The 19,568-nt window shown below is 43.5% G+C and overlaps 1 long non-coding RNA gene across 2 annotated transcripts in view; it reads left to right on the top strand.

Moving 5' to 3' along the window:
• Window positions 1–568: 568 nt before the first annotated feature.
• The window catches only part of LOC121672679, a 32,075-nt gene continuing 13,075 nt past the window's right edge, over window positions 569–19,568 (top strand). For both annotated transcript variants that reach the window (XR_006018940.1, XR_006018941.1), the window contains exon 1: window positions 569–1,382. This is a non-coding gene — a long non-coding RNA (uncharacterized LOC121672679). The remainder of the gene's footprint in view (window positions 1,383–19,568) is intronic.

Raw genomic sequence — 19,568 nt, forward strand, 5'->3', positions numbered from 1 at the left:
GCTAGATCGCAGAGATAAATACTGGCATTTCCCAAAGTTGACACCGTCAAACCAACCCCCGGAGCTTGCAAGACTCTTTTTTTTTATCCCTCCTCTCTTGTTCCTATTCCAGTCCGCACCGCTAGGAATTCAACTTAGCCCAGCTCCAGCGGGGCGAGAGGGCGGCGGGCGGGGAGGGGAGGGGAAGGACCGGGGGCTGGCGGGGGAGGGAAGCCGGTACCCAGTGCCAACGGCTCCCCGAGCCCGCTGGGTCGCGGAGCGATGCGGAGCGGTGCAGAGCCGCCTCCGCCGGCCCCCCGGCGCCGCTGTCCAGGGTGCTGCCACCGCCTCCCCGCTTCGCTTCGCTCCGCCGCCGCGCCCGCTGCGCGCCCGGGCCGCTCCTCGCCCCGGCCCCCCGCGCTGTCACGTGCCGCGGCCGCGCAGCTCCGCGTCTCCCCCTCCTCCGGGGCAGCCCCGACCCTCGCTCCGCAGCGGGGCGCGGAGGCGCCCCCCCGCTTCCAGCCCCCCCGACGGTAGGCGGCAGGCGCCTCCTGTGCCCGCCGAGGGAGAGGGCAGGAGCGAGCCGGGGAGGAGAGGCGAGCGCCCGGCGGCAGCCCGGCCGCGACAGCTCCAAGTTTCTCTCTCAGACGCGCTGTTTCCATCGCAGCCCTAAATCAAAGAGCGTCGCAATTAAAGTTACACTGTCTAAAACACAATTCTCCCGGCCTCCGCGGGTTACGCTCTTTGGCGTATTAAGTACTAGAAAGCCGAGCCCGTGATATTACATACTGTCGTTAAGCAACATCTCAAGCTTTTTGTTGTAGTTGTTTTGTTCTTCTCTCCAGGTATTAAAAACAAGCTTTTTTTATAGGTACTTACCATTGTTTCTTTGCTGTCCTGGAGACAGAAGTGGTTTAAAATCCAGTCTCTCCAACAGATGCTGGAAGGTAATGTGTCTTGTTTGAAGTCATCATGTGAGAACTTCTGCTTTGCTCAGTGGATCGCCCACCACTTGGTGTGACTTATGAATCTAATAACCCTTTGCAATATCCGCAAGCTTAAACTCTCCACCACCTTGGTGCCTACAGAAGACAGAAAGCAACTGGCAGGGAGTTTTAAAAACCTATAGATTTACGCAAACGCCTTAGCTCAGAGTCACGTTTCCCTCTGAGTTCTTACGTGATCTTAATGAATGAGAGGGGTTACCAACCAACTCAGTATAAAACGTGATCGCAGCCTCCTCCCAGGAAACCGGAGCGGGACAGTAAGTTCCCGAGGAAAGTCCTGGCCGGACGGGCGCACTGTGCAGTGAGCCCTGATTCCCACCGCCCTCCTTCCACCTCCCGGCTCGCACCTGGGGCCGTGCAAGACGAGCCGGCTCTGGAGATTTACGTTCGGGACAGGTAAGTAAGCATTTGTTTTTGTTTGCTTGTTTGTTTGTTTTTAATGTCACGTTCACTGCGCTCTCACGGGAAGTGCTGCAGGGACTTGTTGCATACTAGGTCCTGCCACAAGAGGAGCATGGCACAGTTGCTAATCCAAAACCCCTGCCTTTCCGGAGCCGCAACTTCCCGGCACACTTTCCCCCACCCCCTCCCTCCACCCTCACCGGGAGGCGCATCCCGGGGGAGGGCTGCTCCGCCGGCCCCGCACTGAGCCCCTACTGCCGACAAGGCAGAGGGGAGTGGAGCGCATCCCCGGAATTTGCCTTTGCCTTCCCCTTCTCCCCTTCTCCCTTCTCCCCTCCTCCCCTCCTCCCTCCCCTCGGGGCCCCAGCAGCTCCTTGACTCCGCCCGTGATTTCTATCGTTAATTCCGGTCTCCTTGCGTTGTGAGAACACCCGCACACCTGGGCGCAGCTGCAGTCTCTTTCCCCGAGATAGGTGGCCGAGCCCCAGTATTACTACTGCCAAGTCTCACAAAGTCCTCGTCCCCATTTTTTCTTCGTATCTCGGGTTTATTCTCAGGGACTGCCCCGCCTCCCCGGCTCAGAGAACCCCGCGGGGAAGGGGTGCAAGAAGGGATGTGGGAGATGGTGGGACGGGTTTCTTCGCCTTTGAAGGCGAATTGCAGTCAAGTGAACCTGGACTTGCCAAAATTTGTGAGTGCTGCCTCTCATAAGAAAAAGAGACCAAGACTGAGAAGCTCCTTGTCCACGCCCGTTCTCTCCTGATTGACTGTTGGAATTGCATTTACGGGTCATTTCTCTCCAGAGTGCCCGTTTCTCCCGCCCTCCGAGTCCCAGGTACCTCTGCCTGGGAGCCAAAGCAAGCAGCCTCTTCCATGACAACCATCTATGTTGATCCATGCAATAACCAGCAGATGCTGCCCTAAGACTGGTACAGCTGGTACTTTCCTGTCTTGGCTGTCCTGGGGACAAGGTGTTAGAAGAAAAGTCAAGTGGTATCCAGCAAAGCTGCCCTGAGGACAACCACTGAATCCCTTCACCTGCATCACATACTACCTGTATGCTATGTACAGGCAGAGCTTGTCAGAAAGCCTGTTGCTGATGTAACACTGCACCCGACAGATCACCCTATCACTGATAGGGTGTCACCCAAGATACATCCTTAAGTACTGATCTTCAGTTAGGAAACTGAAGTTTTCTTCCAACATTTGGAAATATTCATAGTTAGTGTTAACACTGGTCAGGAATACCAGTTTTAAGTGGCATTAAGGTTTAAAAAAAAAAAAAGCCTAAGTGTTTCAACAAGTGGACTTGCAGTGAGTTCTGCTTTCTCCCATTCTTCTAAGCAATTTGCTCCTGCCTCTTCCTCAGGGGAATAAAATAATTTGGTAATACCTACTTTGGGTAGTAAGTTGCACAATTCATGTTTTGACTACATAAACACATATCTAAATCTTAAAGGTTTCTGACCCTGTGGAGTCCTCAGATTTGGGGTTTTTTTTTAATAGAGAGAACTTTACAAAGATGCAATATAATTTAAAACATATTTCTACATACTTATTTTATAGCTCAAGAAACATAGTCTTTCACTGAGAAAATAATTCCCTCTGTAGCACTTGTAAGAAAGTACTGTGTTGCAGCACTGTTCCTCCCCTACTTCTCATTTCATTAACTTCTAGATATCTTCATTTTCTGATGAAGGTTTCAATTGTTAGAGATGCCCAGGAGAAACCTTTGGTGGGTCATAGTATTATATTGATGTTATAATGTTAAATTTACAACAAAAAATCCTTCCACAAAAGCTTCCCAGGAGATCCACAGCTGGAAGCGGCATGGTGTAATTTCAGCCCTGTCCAGATGCATTTTCTAGAGGAAACTGATGGGGTTTGCCAGCAGTAATGAGGCAGGGTCATGCTGACAGAACCACAAGCAAAGATACTTCTTTAGAGTGCTAACTAGAAGAGCTCCTGGTCAGTATTTCTGCTTAAGAACTGGACTCCACCCACCTCACTGGGGATAGGTGACAATTGATAACCCACCTCATTCTCAACAGACCAAATTAAACACATGTTTGCTGAAGGGATAGTTTGCTTTAGATTACTTTAATGTAATTAATGGAATAAACAGGCACAGTAATCAAGGAAATGATACAAAAGTGTATGAAAAAAAAAAGGTCATTGGTAGGGTAATAGGGGATGCTATGGAGAATGGGAATTATCTGGCAGAAGACGAGTAGGAGGAGGTAGTATAAAACGATCACAGTTCTTTCCCTGTAGAGACATTCACAGGTGAGAGAACAGCCCAAGTCATTCTGATGGACCTGAGGTGAAGTTGAGACAAGAGTCAATGCACAAAAATGGTAGAGGAGATTCACTCCTTTGTCAGGGATTCCTGAAAGAAAGGCATTAGAAAGGGGATGGACTTGAATTAAACCTAAATGTCTGTTGAGTTTCTAGACATTTTCTTTCCCTGCATCTTGTTTCCAGCTATGTAGCTATGTTTTTTATCTCTAGAAGAGCTTATCCCCAGGCCATGGGAGACCCAGCCATGAAAAATCACTTGATGTGAGTCGGTGTGGAGGGTTATTTTTTCTTACTACCATAGAGGGGCACAAGTGACTCAAAGTTACTCACTTGACAAGTCATACACTTCAGTAAAAGCTGGGACTAGTGAGTAGAGTTTAGCCTATTATTTAAAACTAATAATCAGGTGGTCCATTTACAGGGTGTTGAAATAGGATAGCTGTTAGCATTTGCCAGAATGACATGGCACAGCATTTGCTGTTTGCAGGTAGTTCATACATATAAGGCAATGTACATCTCTTGTTCCAAGTCTGTATACATTGTTACCAGATGAAGTATACAGCTGCAGGACTTGACTTCAGTGGGGACTACTCATATGTAAATAGTGACATAACTGTTTAGCAGAGGAGGCCTAATTAAGTGGGAATCAGCCATACATTTTCCCTCCCTTAGACAAAACAATGTGAAGAATACTGCAGGAGCATTGCTAGAAAGTCACAGTGCCTTAAACCAACCTGTGAAACACCCAGAAATCCTATGCAAGCTGCAAGTGTTCTTTCCCTGCCTTAAAATACCTTAGAAAATGATGAGCTGTTACTGGTTGGCTTTTTCTCATAGTTGAAAGACTACCAAAATGCATGGATAGCTACTAAACATGTGCAAAAGGCATCTTCCATTCATTACGTACAGCTGCTCCTTCAGAGACCACTGAAAACCCGCCTCAGACACCAACATTAGCAATCTGAGCAGAATCAGATGATAGCAGTAGCTGTCAACTTTATAGAGATGCTTCTGAAATAAGAGCTATGTGACATCATTGCTAGTGTGAAATGGGGTTGCCAACTTCTCTCCATGCCAGCAATCTAATGGTGTGTTTGAAAGAAAGGTCCCCCAGGGTTATGGTGTGCTAGTTTTGCTGGTAACCTCCTGCTTCTTCAACAGGCGGATTTGGCACCTGCCCTGCTACTGCCTGGAGGGTAAATACCAGCCTCCCAGTACGTATTTAGGGTAGCCTCCCATCAAGTGTTGATTTTCTGTGCCTGATTTCCTCCTCCTGCAGATTAGCTTGCTCTGATATTTCCATCTTTCCTCTGATCTTCGCGCTGCAAGTGTTAGCAGTCTTTCACTCTGCCTCCTCCCTCCCTGAAAGTTTTCCTTTCTTTCTGAGCCTACTTGTCTTCAAACTGCGTATATTCCATGCTGGTAACATGCAGATGAACATCGTAGTCATGATCCCACTCAGATACTAAACAAGCCTCCCACCAATGCCTTGTCCTCCTTTAAAGTGCTGGAACATTTCAGCTTGGTTTCAATCTCCTGAAAGTACCAGGAAATCCTCTGGAGTAGACAAGCAGCAGCACATGTGCTTGTTGTGGTTGTACCTCAGAGAACAGCTTGTCACGGGCTCATCTCCAAGCACATGTTTGCAGGGAAAAGAAGGTGAGACTCCCACAGGAGAGTGGTGGTCCCATAGCCAGCATAGAGCTTAGGCTCCAACCCACCTCAGCCCACAAGAGAAGGGCTTCAGTGGCAGCATCAACAGGAGGTATTTTGCACATTGACTTCTTTTAAGATCACAAATTGTGCCAAGCTCATATTCACATTTGGTAAAACCAGGAGAGAGACCCAAGGGCATCTCAAGCTCGGTATGCTTAAGGAAACCCAGCCCTGCTACAAGTCAGGATAAATCAGGGCTTCCATCATCCAGATTTGTCTGAAGTAAATACCTTGAGACAGATGCCTTGGCCAGCATTCCTAATCTGTAGAGGTAATAGCACAGGTTACAGTGGGAGGACATGCGTCAGGGCTAATAGGGGGTCTGTCAGCATTGGGTCACCCACCAATTTGCTGATCCTGGGGAAATCCTCTACTCTGCACTTTCAGCTGTCTATAGGTACCTCCACATCCCTCTCACAGTGGAGTGGGACTGTAGCAGGGCTTCAAGAACAGGTCTGAGAGTTTTGCATTAATTATTTATTTGCTGTCAGCTATGGTAAAAAAGCACTATTGTAAAAAAGTTTTGCTTAAACTGTTTTCTGTCATTTATGGAAAAGGTGTATTTCAGGAAAACTTCTAGAATTAAGGTTTTGTTTTTCTCAAACTACCACACATGCAAATGTAGTTCAGTGCTTGCATGGCACTCATTTAGGTTAGCTGGAAAAGACAGGAGATTAGATAAATGTAATGGAAACTATTGGCCCATGTAAGTTCTCCTGCCTGACCTGAGCAAAATGAGACACCGGGTATCTCTTACTAGCAGAAAACCAGAGATAGGGAGAGAAATCAGAACCTGGAGAAAAAGAAACATGACAGCTGTAATCTGTTACTATTGCAACCTGATTATAGGATTCGTTGACAAGGTGGGGGACCCTTTCTTTTGGCATTGAAGTCTACACCTTGCTTCATGTAACCACAAGAAAATATCTCCAGGCATGTCAGCCTTTAAAAGAGATTATTTCTTCAATCTTCTTTAAAAAGAGAAAACATACAATGTGACCATGAACAAAATAAGCAACAGCCCTGCCTCATCATATTTTTAAATGCTGTTATGTGCAGTCCTGAGTTAGTAAAGAAAACCAGCACTTCCAGTACAGAAATACCCTTATAAAACTATAGGGGATTAGCCTTAATTGTATTACAAGTGAAAAGTAAACACATATTTTAATTCCTTTCTAAAGTTAATGTTTACAAGAAAACTGCCTTCCAAACTATATTAATCTACTTCTCAACAGTCAAATACCCTATCAGCTTCCATGGAAGCTTGCAGTAACAGCTTGATGTTTGAACCTTGTGGAGCATGATAGAAACATGTTATTGTTAAGAACAAAATATCTGTTGGAGAAATTATACACTGACTTAGCAGAGAGCAAGAGGAACTGGAGGCATATCATATAAGGATTATTAAGAGATGCTGGCAAGCTCTGAGTAAGAGTGACCCTTGACTTTGTCTCTGCATTCATATGATGAACTCTTTCAAATATAACTGCGTTTTCTGCAAGGCGCCTGTGTAAAAGAGGAAGAAGGTGAGATGACAACAGAAGAAGAGAGGAACAGGGAAATAGTGATATAGGGTAAAAATGCTGAAGGAGAGTAGAAATACAGAGAAACTCTTATAAGGCTACCACTGAACTGAAGGCATTTAGTAAAATAATAACCTCCATCCAGGCTCTTGCAACAAGTTAGCTAAAAACACCTCCGTACCAGTTATGTATGAAATTATCCTGTCTATTTTTATCCTGTCATTTTCCGACTAAAATGACAAATTCTCCCCTGAGACAGTATTCACAACAACCAGGAAATAGTGCTAATGTTGACCTAAATAAATAAAGCTGCTCCTATGTAAGAATTCCTGCAAGGATCCTTTAAAACAAGATACTTTAAAAACATTTGCTGCAAAATGCATATGAAATCCTGGGGGACAAACGGCCTGCTAGACACTATGGTCTCACCATCCCAGTTTGGCAAACAAGGTTGAGAGCTTTATAAACACACTGCTGAAGAAAACAAGGGTACTTAGGGTAAGACTTCGGATGCCGAAACACAAGGTGCTGGTACACCTTTCAGTTAGGGCACAAATAAATCTTCATAGAAAAAGGTATTATTTTGTGGAGCTGTACACGTGTTTTTGAGCTAAGCTGCACATGAAGTTTCAACTATGTCTTATGACAATTTGCATGATGCTTTCTGTCTCAGGTGGTGCTATTACTCCATCTTAACTTTTTGATAGGGTTATTTATTGCTGTTAAAGAGAGCAATTACACACTTAAGCAAACAGATCTCTTTAGATGCACTGTTTATTGAGATGAATTAGATCTATTGTCCTTATTCAATCTGCAGCTGTAGAGCTAAGATCCATTTCCAAAACCAAGCTTCGCAAAGATAGGGGCAAGTGTAGGTGAAAATTTTGTGGAGGTTTGCTTAGGATTTTGTGGAAAACTCATCAAATGCAGCAGTGTTAGAGGTTGTTGGTAAAAATATTATTGCTACTCCTGCTTCGTATTTGCATCACAGGTTTGAAGACGTCTTTTCCATTTGCAGCCCACATACCGCTGCAGCATCCTTTCCTTTGCTCTACCTGATAACCTGTCAAAAAGGTGGGCCATTAGAAAAACCTCCACTACATAGCAATTAGCAGGTCTTCTGTTCCAGCAGAGATGAAAAAACTGACTTTTTTTTCCCCAAGACCTGAAGTTAGAATGGCAAAAAGGGGCCATTATTTTCATTCAGTCCCCCTTGTAATGCTGCCCATCTGCCTTAAAGAAGTTCTGCATGTGCTCTATGAGTCAGTACCTTTCTTAACTGCAACGCATATATGGAGACTTTGGATGCACAGATGTCATTATGAATTAATCCACTTCAGCCAACAAAGGCCTTTCTACCTTTCCCACCTCCACTGGAATTGAACTAGATATAATCTATACATTTTCTCTTCCACTTTCATTTCTGATGTGCTCTCCTGTTCTAACTACTTCTCATAGGAGCCAAAGTAACTTTTGTTTTTGACTTGGGGAACTTTGAATAAATATATCTAGAAGTGTTCCTAACGCTGAACAGCACACAAATTGCATGATTACTTTTAGTGTCTCTTATTGAACTGAAAATATTTTAATAACCTGAAAGATTCTTCAGTGAACCATGCTGGATCTGTGCAATTTATAGCATATTTAAATATTTCTACATTGGTACCCAAGATTGAATTCCAATATTTCTCTTTTGTATCTCTGTGCATTTTAATACACTTCTGGGAACACTTACCTTTTATGATGAAACCAATATTTTCTAACATAAAGTGGTGATTTCAGCTTAAGTGGAACCATATGTATCTTAGGGCAAAGGCTTTTGGTTCTAAATAACTGGTTAATGTTAAGCATCTTTCACAATGAAAATGTCACAAACTACCATATACTAGCTTTCTTAAAGAAACAAAGATAAAACACAGAAGAGTAGAGGTTCTATAGTTAAGGATAAATACTTTGAGGCATAACTACAAATCAAGATTTTTTTTCAGTGAAAGTGGTATAACTACAGAGTTATGGGGGAAACACAAACCAAGTCTGCTTGATTTTATGAGCCTGTCTCTCTTGGTATGAATTAGATGATGTCCTATTTTAGTTTACCAGTCTGATAAATGGTGGGTAATAACACCGCTAAACATAATTCTCCAAAACTATGCATATAACTTATTCCTGAATCTGTACAGCATATATCCCTTATCAGTAGCAGCACCACATTTGATTATTTTGTTTCAGGCACAGATCTCAAATCTCTGAGAAACTTTGAGGGACATTTTTGTGTCCATTTTACAAAAAGACAAACTGAGGCAGAGACCATTTAAACTGCCAGTAAATGACTCTGATAGTGCAGCTTGGTCCCTAAGCAGTTTACTCACAATAATAATGCCGGTCAAGATTTGGCAGTCCCAACACTTTTTTCTAAGAAATATATAATGACTCTTCTCCTGTGCCTGCTGAGTATATTACTTTGACACTGGGAAAAGATCCATGTAAAAATATTTGTATCATAATATCAAGGATATGCCATATCATTCATATGGCCTAACAGCAAAACACTGGCGAGGAGTAATTATTAATTTGTGGTAAAATTACTTCGGTTTTTTGAAGTGCACATAAATTAGAAGAAAAGGCAGAGAACTTGAGAGAACAGTGAGGGAACAGCAATCAGATTTTCCATCTCTTATGCCTTCTCAGACTCACACTGTCTATCCTAAATGTTAAGGATCACCTGTGTGTCACAACATGTTTCTTGTGCATTTACTACATGGCCTGCACCCTGGGGTAGTGAATTTGGAAGTTTTATGGAGGAGCTGTGAAATCGTAGAACAGAATCCTAGAATTGTTTGGGTTGGGAAAGACCTTTAGGGTCATTGAGTCCAACTGTTAACCCAGCACTGCCAAGCCCACCACTAAACCATGTCTCCAAGTGCCACATCTACATGTCTTTTAAACACCTCCAAGGTTGCTAACTCAACCACCTCCCTGGGCAGCCTGTTCCAAGCCGTGACAACCCTTTCCATGAAAAAGTTTTTCCTAAAATCCCATCTAAACCTCCTCTGGTACAACCCAGGGCCATTTCCTCTTGTCCTATTGCTTGTTACCTAGGAGAAGAGACCCATCTCCACCTTGCCACAACCTCCTTTCAGGTAGTTGTAGAGAGCCTTAAAGTTTCCCCTGAGACTCCTCTCCTCCAGGCTGAGCTCCCCAAATCTCTTTCAGTCACTCCTCCTAGGACTTGTGCTCTAGACCCTTCCTCAGCTCTGTTGACCTTCTCTGAATGTGCTTCAGCACCTCAGTGTCTTGTGATGGGCCCAGAAGTCAACACATAATTTGATGTGTGACCTCACCAGTGCCAAGTACAGGGGGACAATCACTGCCCTGATCCTCCTGGCCACACTATTTCTGGTACAGGCCAGGATGCCATTGGCCTTTTTGCCCACCTGGGCACAGCTGGCTCACGTTCAGCTGCTGTTGACCAGGAACCCCGGGTCCTTTTCCACTGGGCAGCTTTCCAGACAGTCTGACTCCAGCCTGCAGCACTGCGTGGGATTGTCATGACCCAAGTGCAGGATCCAGCACTTACACCTTGTTGACCCTCATACAGCTGGGCTCAGCCCATCGATCCAGCCTGTCCATATCCCTCTGCAGAATCTTCCTACCCTCCAGCAGATCAACACTCCCACCCAACTTGGTGTTGTCTGCAAATTCAGTGAGGGTACCCTTGATCCTCTTGTCCAGATCATCAATAAAGACATTAAACAGAACTGGCCCTGGAGAACATGACTCGTTACCAGCTGCCAGCTGGATGTAACTTCATTCACCATCATTCTTTGGCCTCAGCTGTCCAGTCAGTTTTTACCAAGCAGAGAGTGTATTCATCCAGACCATGAGCAGGCAGCTCCTCCAGGTGTCAAAGGCTTTACTAAGGTCCAGGCAAACAATATCCACAGCTTTCCCCTAATCCACTAAATGCATCACCTTGTCATAGGTTAGACCTGTAGACCACGTTAGGCAGATGGTCTGGGAGCACATGGTCATGGAGACAGGATGTTGTTGCTTGTGAGCCAACAGCAGTTGTGCTCCTCACCTGGTGCCTTCTTTCCATTCGTGGCTGGGTATCCTTCTGAGCCCTACCTTGCCTCAGAGCTACAGGAGCCTAGTAGCAAGATGAGCACAGGGCTCATCCCCCAAGTGCCTATGGAGCTGGGTGCTGCTGTGCTGGGTGGCTGGAAGCATACATGCCTGGGCAGGTGCTGGCAGCAAGCCTCAACTGTGAAGCCCTGCAATGCTGGGGGCCTTCCATGCCACAGCAGCCATCCCATGCTGTGCCACCAGCCTGCTCTCTTTAATCAGGCTTTTTATCAATCAGCACTTGGGTCAAAGCACAGGTCTGAAGAGCAGATAATGCATGCTAATGTTTTCTGATCTTTTATGGGTGAATCATTTTCTGGGCAGCCTGCCTTCCATGAGGAGGAGAAGGCAACCCAGATACTACCAGGGAAGGAAGGTGGGCAGATTCAGATAACTAAAATAAATATAATTCCAGATTATTTGTTGGGGTAACTCAAGATGTCTATCGTTATTAATAATTGGAGGTCTGTGCAGTTACGTGAGAAAAAAATGAAACTTGGCCTAAGGTTCCTCTGGCTTTCAGTGGGTTTGATTTTTGGCTTAAATATGCAGTTCCTGTGAAATTGCTGTCTCTGATAATCTCATATTTATCTTTTTTCTTGTATTTCTCACAAGTCTTTTGACATTCCTTGCTCAGGAGTAATCCCCACTAAACCTGAATTATGTGGCAATACTTCGAAGGAAAAAAAAAAGTGACTAAAATCTAGAAGATAAACCATAAGGTGAAAAAGAAATTATTAATTTCAAGTAAGTAGGTAAGAAGAATGTAATGGAATACTAGTACCTCTCAATTACTTATTCAGGAGCATATAAATCACTGCATCTAAACATGACACTTTCCTGTACTACCAAGTCTCTCTAAAAAAATATATTTTGGTTATTAGTCTAAAGAGCATTCTTAGAGAGTAGAGCAACATAAGCCAGAACAATAGCAAAATGAAATGATTTCAACAAAAATTATATAGTTAATTAACAACATAAAAAGCTTTGAATGTAATTTGAAAAGTGCAGCTCAGATTCTTAGTTGCTTAAATTGAAATAGCACCATGGCTTTGTGGAGCTCATCCACCTTGCACAAAGCATCTTGCAACCTTGGATCTGTCTGATGTACCTTGGGCCTCTTAAAGAAACAAGTCAAGAAGAAAACCAAACAAAAACTGTTCAAATCACTCCAATGATGGTTTGACTATATTGGTTACTAAATGAAGCTAATTAAAAACTTTCCCACCTAATTCTTTATTATGATAAAGACTTTTTATTTTGAAAACTGATTAGTAGAGCTTATTCTCTGTCATTTATATTTACTAATATAAATAGGCAAAAAGTGCTGATAAGTAACTCACAGGCTCTGAAATTCATCAGTATGGTGAGGCCAGTGTTCACAGTTGTGTGAAGTAAATAAGTACAGTGTGCTCTGCTGTCAACATTGCCCATTCTTACAGGTGCCATCTTATAAATTTGATGTCTTTAGTTATTCTTTCCATTGCAGCTACATTGGCACCACCTGAAATAACTGTTCCTGATGTCAGAGCACACACTAAGCCCTGGGAGGTTGTCCTGTGTTTTACGGAGGGTGGTAGGAAATTGGCTCTTCCTGGACCAGCCAGAGATACTGTTGACAGACTGCAGGCTCTCTCTAGCAGATTCTCTGGAGGAAATAGGGTAGGATTGGAGCACATGGAGCCAGAAGGGATTAGGTACAGGTGACACCCTCCCTGCAAGTTTGTGTCTGGAAGGCAGGAAATGCAGATAGGCAAGGACGTGTGTTTGTTGGGGGTCAGCAGGCAGGGCATGATCCCCCTTCACCACTGCACATGCCTATCAGTGCCCAGGATGCCAGGCAGAGGAGTGGATGGGCTAACATCTGCAGAAGTGGCAGAAGGGCTCTGACAAATGAAAAGGCTGAGGACTGTGGCTGTGTAAAGGAGTGTCATATCCCAGAGTGAAAGGTTGGGCATCATATCGACCATACTGCTTCCCAATCTTTTTTGTACGCATATGCATAGATGAGTAATGTAAAATTTACATGCACTTCTATGTTTTTTACATGCAGACCAAGACTGACTAGAAACCAGAATAGAAATATGGCAAGTTAGAGAATAAAAATTAGACTTTGGAGAATGACTGACAGCAATGGCACAAGAAATGGTCCTCCTCAGCTCCTGATGCCCTGTAGGTTGAAAAGAGCTATCTGAAGACTTTTCCCTGGAGGTACACTAAAGGACCACTGCCAGCATGGGTGCTGCAGTGAAACCATGTTATTTGTATGAGATAGGGTGAAAAACAGTCAGGAGGACTCCATGTCTCAGCCATTCTCTCCTACAGATGTGACCTTTTCACATGCAAAGCTCTTGGTTTACAGGCATAAGTGAGATTATGAGAGCAAGATCTGAAATGCTCAGTATTTTTCCTCAGTATTATCAAAAGCAAAGCAACTTCAAAAACCAAAGTTGGAAAAATAATTTTAATCCATTATCATTATTTCCTACACATAAATTATGGCTACATTGGTAAAAACATTCTTACTTATCCACTCTCCCATATAATGCATAGTTCAAGGGCCAACTGCTAAGAAGTGCCAGTACTTCTCCAAATAAATTTAGAGCAGTTCAGGGTGTAAAAACCGTTGTAGCTATGCAATCTCAGACTCCATTACCTTCCCCTCCTAGACATCCATGGTCTATAGAGGATACAGGTATTGGTGAGACTGGCAGGAGCATGCAATGTGAGGCTGGATACCCCAAGAAAACTCTAACCCCAACCTACTTCACAGTTCCTCGTACCCTCCTGGACAAGCAACCTGATCCCTCCTCTGAGAAGGCACCGAGAGCCATGTGAACTCCTTACCTCCTGGAGATATTGGGAGGATGTAATCTTCTGTCAGCAGGGCACACAGGTCCTGCCACCATGGAGATTCACTGGTCAGACACACCAGTGAACGGAGCAACAAATTTGTACAGATGTAAGGTGCTGGTTGTGTAACAGCCCAGGTGATTTACATTTTCTATCTGCAGATAGGGCTGAGACGTGTTGCCTGCAGTATGTTTGCACGCTCATACATGTACACCCAGAGGGAGAGTAAAGTGGAGCCCTTGGAGCTCAGTCAAGGGAGTGATTCAGAGGCAGAGCAGCACATGTGGGATGAGTAGTTGCTAGACAGGTACTTGTTGGGTGGGCTTGGGCAAATTAAGCTGATTGGAGAAAGGAATCAAAGACTCAAGAGTGAGAAGAGAACAAAAATGCAAGTAAAATTCAGTATCCATTAACTTGATGTGTAATTTTATGGCAGTTTACAGACCTGTGCATGAGAACAAAGTGGAAAGCATCTATTTTTATGTTGTTGAGGGATGCTGAGCTGAAGATGAGACTTAGTTCATGAAACACAGTTTGGCTTTTTAGTCTTAATCCACCTCCTGTTACACACTCCTCTGTTCAAAACACCCCACATCTTCATAACATTCCTTGCATGCAGGGTAGTCTTGTTTTGTTACAGGACTGGGGTCAGGGAGTAAATTGGTTTCTGATGCTTGGAACAGCTTTGTAAATGAAAGATGAATGAAGATGCAGGCAAACTGCATATAGGGAAGAGAATGCTGTGGAAAAAACCCCAAGAGTATCTAAATTACTTACACAGAAGACACTAGTAATTTGTGTGCTTGTTATTAGGTATCAATGGCATCTCTCTCCCTGCTGCACCGAAACATGCTTTATGTGCACAAATAAAGGAAACTGCCATCCACTCCAGTGTTTCTGTTAGTTGCAGAGAACCCCCATATTTAATTTTCAAGCTTAAAAGGAAATTAGAAATCTGGAGCTCTAGAAATCATTGCTGTTTCCTTTCAGAGCAATTCTACATGTTTGACATCTTATCTGTTGTTTATGTCAGGCAAACAGAGACTGGACAACACAGAGTGGGCTGAAGCAGTAAGATGATGAGTGAATACCTATGAGCCTTGGTGATTCATCGCTCCAAGGAGCTCTTGCTTTAATCACAGAGGGCTACCAGATGAGGTAAACCATGAGGATTTATGACTTTGGGGCAGAATGACAGCTGTCCTAGGCATTTCAACCCAAAACTACAAATCAATGCTTTTATTAGAAAGTGATGGCATTAATGCTGAAGGATTGAGCAGCAACCAAACATTCTCCAGGACAAAACTTCCATGTGAAAGAGCAACACTGTTTGACCCATGGAAAAAATCAATCTGAAATTAAAGCTTTTCAATGGCTGAAGGATCCACCTGTAGTATTCTCTCTAGCTAAGGTAATCTTGCCTTTCTTACTGTTGGTCTGCCTGTTTTGTTAGAGACACAAAGAAGCATAAAGTGTAGTGCTAGGACCTTGTAAGCAGCAGTTAACCATGGAGCATCGCTCAGCCCTGCCAGCATCCCTCCATGGCCACTGCACTTAACTGCTCCACGTTCACAGGGACCTTTTTATCCCACTCTGCTGTTTTAGATGATGTCTATATCATGTTTTACGTAAGACTGATGCTCCCTTCACAGCTGCACTTCTCTACCACAACGAGATATGTCCTGTCTGCAAGCAGCAATCACTACAGGTCATGGAAAAATGAAAGCTCCCCTTAAAACTTGTGGCTGGATTGTATAGCTAGAAATTAGGAGAGCTGGGCTCTATCATCCCTTACAACACTCACATGTGCAGGTGAATAATTTTGTTATCTATGTGACTTGGTTTCTCCATCTCTGAAATGGAAAATCTGCCTTTCTGGAGGGATTTTTCCCAAAAATGGATTTGAGTCTTTCAGTCAGCAGGAGACATAAAAGTACAAGTATGGGTAGCAGTCATAGCCTGATTACACCCAGAAATAAAGAGAATGAACTAAAGGACGTACATAGCAAATTCCTTCATATGCCTCCTACTGCACAGCCTTCTACCTAAACCAAGAAATGCATTTTATTTTAGCAGAGGGACCTGCCCTGGATAGAGCAGGGAGGTACAGGGGAACCTTATGCAGAGCCTTCTCCTGGACTGACCCACTCCAGTAAAGGTGATACCTGATTTCTAGCCTCAAAGAAATTTCCACAGGAATCATGTCCCCTTTCCAGTCCTATTTTAATCACTTAAAACTGGGAGACTTTCCTGCTTGCAAACACTTAAAGATCAAGCCCATACCTGCTGTGAGGACTGAGCCACGCAGTTGCTGAGGTGGCCATCAGAGGTCCATCAGGGTAGTTTAGGGCTGGTTGGTCTGTTTGATTTCAGTTTTCAGTAGCTGTGAAAAACAGCACAAACAATCAAAAGGGGGGGGGGGGAGGGGGCAGAGAAAAGACCTAAAATACGTGCTTTCCAACTGTACTTGTTTTCCTGCAGAGTTATTTGTAGAAAGCAAAGTCAAGAGCAATTGTGTTCACAAGCCAATAACCATTTTGCCATCATGAATCTGTGGAGCTGAGAGCTGATAACAGGATAATGGTCACCTAGTACTGCAAAGGCAATGCTTTTCTTCAGAGAGAACATGAAATCTTACGTGAAGCCCATTATGACACTGTGGTGTCTGCCTAGCCATCTCTGAAGAATGCTTAGAAAGAGGAGGGTCACCACTCCCAGAACTTCTGGAGGCTGTCACTTCTCACTCTGCAATAGCTATCATTACCTGGTGGGAGACCAAACAACACACTCACCTCCTTCTGAGAAAGACAACCTACTCAAAGCCTTAGGGCTGTTTGTAATAACACTCTCCTACTAGACTCCATTTGCTTTCAAGAGTGATAAATGTAGCACTGGGAGAAGAGAGACTTTTGAGAAACTCATTAAGCACTTGAGATTTTGTTTGTATATCATCCTCATGGTATATGTTTACCATTTTATTAGGAAATACTGCTATTTTTTTCTTGAACTCTGATCCATTAGAGAGGTAACATCAGTATCACAGAATCACTACTCATGTTTCTGTATGGAAGTCTCCTCACCTGAAACTTTCAAAATGTTATACCAAAATGTTGGCATAACATTTTCCTACTTCTACTTTCTCTTCTGCAATAGGTCACTCTATGCACCACACATGCAAGATCAAGTGTTATTTCTGAGGATGTGATTTTTTCCATCATTGATGGGAGAGATGAGAACTATATTCCAAGTCATTACTGTGTCTATACTCAGTTATCAAGGAAAAAAATTAAAAATATTCTGACACATATAGAATAGAACAGTATCAAACAACTTATTTGAAATGAAGAGAAAGTAAAAATAACAAGTCAGCAGCACATTTGAAATTCCTACAATAATGTGAAATACTATTCTACCATTTCTTTGGAAAAGGATTTTCTGTGATGTTGCCTCTGTATGTGCAAGGCAACTGTTTACATGACTAGTTCCTAAACTCTATGTTTCCAGCTAAAAGATCAGAAAAAAATGGACAAGTTTGAGAACGCACCTCAGGTGGGATTTTTGATCACAGGAGGTTCTTAGTAACAACGATGGTTCATTGGATAAGATGATGGAGTGCTTGAAAGAGAGGAAAAGGTGATATTGTCAAGGTATTCCTGTTGACTTGAGGAGAGTTTTGCAAAGATACAACAAAGCTGATATTGTTGTGAGCTGTGATGCTCCAAACCATCTATCTGCTTAGCACTTCTGGTCTGGAGAAAATTTGAATTATGACTGTTTTCCTGCTCTCCAAAAGGGGATGAATAAGCAAGCTTGGAAAACAACAGATTCCAAGATCTGCCATTAGAGTATTTCTAATGTTTTGAAGACCCGGGAGGCAACAATTTTTTTTTTTTTCCTTCTTTTTTTGGCGGGAGAGGTTGGTTAGTATTTCAGTAACATGCCTCATCTGTTTTGCTTCACTCCTTAAGCTCCAACATGGTACAGCATAGCCAGATACTTGCAACACATATTGTCACAGACAGGCATGAAGAGTGCTGCATATACAATGGAAAAAACGCAGCAGAGACACATACACGTCTATAGCTATATACACACACTTGTTACCATTCAGGTGAGCTCAGGCATCCTGAATTATCCAGGCTGACATGTTATTTACTCTTCTCTCAACTGTGGAAAGTTTTTTCCCAGAACTCATGACCTGCTCCTTTCTACCAAGCCTGGGTCTGGAGAATAGACCTTCCATGAGTTTCTTCCAAGAGGCCCCCAGCTCACCTCCCATCCCAGGTGATATTAAGTAAACATTGGGTTTTAACCCCTAGAGAATTGAACTTTGTAACCACTGCAAATACCTTCCTAAATAAATGCTTGAATGACAAGGGAGGAGCAAATGAGGAAGGATTCAGGAGAAAAACAGCATATGCAAAACTCAATTGAGATGTTTGGTCACTACATCCTTACACAAAGGTGATTGGGGAGGTTTTGTGATGGATGGCATGTCATTCACAAGAGCTCTGTCTGTAGCTGTCAGCACAGAAGGAGATCCTTAAAATTCCAGCAGCTATAGCCCCGAAATCCATCAGGAGAGAACACAGACATCCACCCTCCCCCTTGGCCAGCACAGGAGCTTAAATGGCAAGCGTAAGTCACAGTCATTTTGTTTGTGCAAAACTCCCTGCCCATGAATTCACAACCAATGCCTGGGTTACTGTGTGCACACTCCTATTTGTACTGACAAGTACATCTGTACACAGGGGCTCCGAAACACCCCGTGTCCAGTACTTCTCCCACCTGGCAGCATACTGGTCAGAGGGAAGATTCTGCTGCTTATGGTGGGATCACTCAGTCATGGGAATACAGTACATTCTTACATGTGAGAATGATTGATTTCATAAAACATCTTGGAAATGAGATCACTGTTGTTCAAGTTTCCATTTGTAGGCATAAAAATACTATTGTAACCCAATTAATCTTTTTTCCCTTTTGATTGTCAGCCGTCACATAGTGTGCAGAGTGGTTGTTAATTTTTAATTGAAAGCCATGCTCCTACACCAAAAAAACCAGATGAAATGGATTTGAACTTCAGTCCTTTGACTGAGCTTTGAGTACCTTATATTAGTTTAGACTGAAGTAAAAAAAAGGGGTCTATGCAATGCACTCCCTCTTCAGAATGCTTGGGGGGTTTTGCAGATTTTCCCAGCTTTTCCCCCTGCAGCTCTTGGTTACTTGGTCTGGTTCCCATACTGCTCATTCTGGCTTAATGCAGACTAATTTCTATCAGAATAAATAGCATTTCTCAGTCGGTACAAAAGCATGTAACTTCCTTGCCTGAATTCTAAATTCTCCACAGGTTACACCTGTGGCCAATATGGCCTGAGGGATAAAGCAATATGAAAGCTGATCATTACTTGGGTAAACATGAGATGATGCCATGAAGAAGTATTTGGCTCTCCAGGTGGCAGAGAGAAACAACAGCATTAGTCTGCTGCTCTGCACTTCTTCATCAAACTGGGCACCACTGGCCATTTTTCATATCACACAGCTGTCTTCCCTCATCCCCTATGACTGAAGTTGTGGTTTCAGGAGTGTTATAATCCAAGCAGGAATCTGATCTCGAAAGCTTTTTCTCTCATTAGTTTGAGGCACCAGCTGGAGAACACCTGTG

The sequence above is a fragment of the Corvus kubaryi genome, unplaced genomic scaffold (genome assembly GCF_017639235.1).
Source record: "Corvus kubaryi isolate FWS band 111438036 unplaced genomic scaffold, C.kubaryi_AGA036_p1.0 64843, whole genome shotgun sequence".
In the NCBI taxonomy this organism is placed as follows: Eukaryota; Metazoa; Chordata; class Aves; order Passeriformes; family Corvidae; genus Corvus; species Corvus kubaryi.